Source organism: Mustela lutreola, chromosome 5, assembly GCF_030435805.1.
Source record: "Mustela lutreola isolate mMusLut2 chromosome 5, mMusLut2.pri, whole genome shotgun sequence".
In the NCBI taxonomy this organism is placed as follows: Eukaryota; Metazoa; Chordata; class Mammalia; order Carnivora; family Mustelidae; genus Mustela; species Mustela lutreola.
This window is the reverse complement of record NC_081294.1, coordinates 164,963,709-164,966,200: the sequence shown is the minus strand read 5'-3', so window position 1 is coordinate 164,966,200 and position 2,492 is coordinate 164,963,709. Positions and strand designations below refer to the sequence as shown.

Below are 2,492 nucleotides of genomic sequence, written 5' to 3'. Positions count from 1 at the left end.
AAAAATAGAAATGCAAGAGGAAAACACAGGTGTTATGTATCAAAAAGTTCAGGTTAGAAGATTATTATGGAATTTGATGTACTGGACATCTCACTGTGATGGTAAATAGGCTAAAAGTATCTATATAATAGTAAAAAATTAACTATATAAAAATGAGCCAGAATAGTGGGATTGAATTAATAATAAAAATTGTCCTATGAAGTAGTGGTGGTTGTTCTCTTGTCGACAGTTTCTTCAATAAATGGTACTGGGAAAACTGGACAGCTATATGCTCTGTTTGGCAACCTGTCCATGATTCTCCTCGTCTTTTTAGACAAACATGTATTTCTTAGTCATCTCTCTCTCATTGACCTAAACACATCTCCACCATTGTCCCCAAGATGGCATCTGATTATCTCTCTGGAAACAAATCTATTTCATTCAGACTGTGACTGCAGTCTGAGCATACTACCTCAGTCCTTATGTGGAGTTCAGAGTTTCTTCTTCATTGCTTTAGCTGGTGGAGAAGGATGATCATTGGCCTCTATGGCCTGCAATCTTTATGTGGGTACTTTCTCTCTTCTCCACTATTCCACTGGTATGAGCAAAAGAGTATTTGTGCTGATGATAACAGGATCTTGGATACCAGGCTCAGTCAACTCCTGTGCCCACACTTTATATGCCTTTGGAATCCCTTATTATAGATCCAGAACCATCAACATTTTCTTTTGTAATGTTCCAGCCATGTTGACTCTAGCCTGCATCGACACCCGGGTCTATGAGTACACAGTATTTGTGAGCACCACATTTCTCCTTGTGTTTCCTTTCACTGGCATTGCATGTTCCTATAGCCAGGTGCTCCATGCCATCTGCTGCATGCAGTCAACAGAAGGGAGGAAGAAGGTCTAGTCTACCTTTAGCACCCACCTCACTGTGGTGACTTTCTACTATGCACCTTTTGCTTACATTTATCTATACCCAAGATCCTTCTAATCTCCAACAGACAGCAAAGTCCTGGCTGTCTTCTACATTTACTTACAAGTAAGTAAAACCATATGATAATTGACTCTCTCTGCTTGACTTATTTCACTCAGTTGTTCTAAACCAAAAACTAGGCTTTCTAGAAGAGGTTTTGAGCTCCTTATACCAGCATACTCCTTGTGGGCAAATTCCAAACTGCCTTGTATCCTATACTGGAAGAAAACATTTTTTACAGAACTGGTCATTTTTGCTAGATGTTAATGGTACAAACAAATTACATGATCTACCTGTTCTGTACCAGAGGAATCATATATATATATATATATATATATATATATATATATATATATAGTCACCTTCATTTTTACTTTGATTGAGTGTAACTCATAGAGTGTACCTTTAATTATTCTGTGCTTCCATATTCCTCTTTTCATTTCAGGAATGCGTTATTTGTTCTTCAGTTTGTTATTATAAGACACTTTCTGGTATGTCCTTCTCAAGGAATTGCTTTTGGTCAAGGAACACTACCTAGTCCAAGATCATGTTCCCTTCCTGGGGGCAAACCACAACCTATTAATGCTCCTGTGGAGGCACAAATGGGGCCATTTTCACCACAGCAGTACCACATAGAAGGAAAATGTTGGAGCTATTTCAGGGGCAGCTGAGAAGTTTGTTGTAATTGCAACACAGTTCAACATCTTCCTATGTTCAGTTGGAGCTATTTCAGGGGCAGCTGAGAAGTTTGTTGTAATTGCAACACAGTTCAACATCTTCCTATGTTCAGTTTTAATTCCTTCATTCTTAGAAACTTGTTCCTAAGACCATTCTACAATAAGACTCCTGCATAGCAATCTCTGTATCAAAGTCTGTGTCCTAAGACTCATGAAGCATCTCCTATGGATGGTTAGCATAACAACAGACTAACTGAAAATAATGTTTAAAAAAAAGTTACAAATAAGAATATCTTTCAATCTAATAATTTCACTAGTAGGTATTGACCCAAAGAAAATGAGAACACTAACCTAACATAGTTTAGAAAAAGAGAGATAGAAAGAGAACACTAATTTCTTCTTATTATTTTTATTATGTTATGTTAGTCACCATAAAATATATCATTAGATTTCATATAGTGTTCCAAGATTCATTATTTACATATATCATCCAGTGCCCCATGAAAATAAGTTCACTCCTTAATACCCAACACTGGACAAACCCACCCCCTCACCCTTCCTTCTAAAAACCTCTGTATGTTACTCAGAGAATACAGTCTATCATGGTTCATATCTCTCTCCGATCCCTCTACTTCATTTTACCCTTCTTTCTCAGAATGTCCTCCATATTATTCCTTATTTCCCACAAGTAAGTGAAATCATATGATAACTGACTTTCTCTGTTTGACTTATTTCATTCAGCATAATGTTCTCCAGTCCCATCCATGTTGATGCAAAAATTGGGTATTCATCCTTTCTGATGGCTGAACCACATATTTCTTATCCATTTCTCTGTTGAAAGGCATCTCAGCTCTTTTCACA

At 37.1% G+C, this 2,492-nt stretch overlaps 1 pseudogene; it reads left to right on the top strand.

Annotated features, from left to right (window-relative positions):
* Positions 1-276: 276 nt before the first annotated feature.
* LOC131831268 (olfactory receptor 2L5-like) lies at positions 277-1,038 on the top strand (annotated as a pseudogene).
* Positions 1,039-2,492: the final 1,454 nt, after the last annotated feature.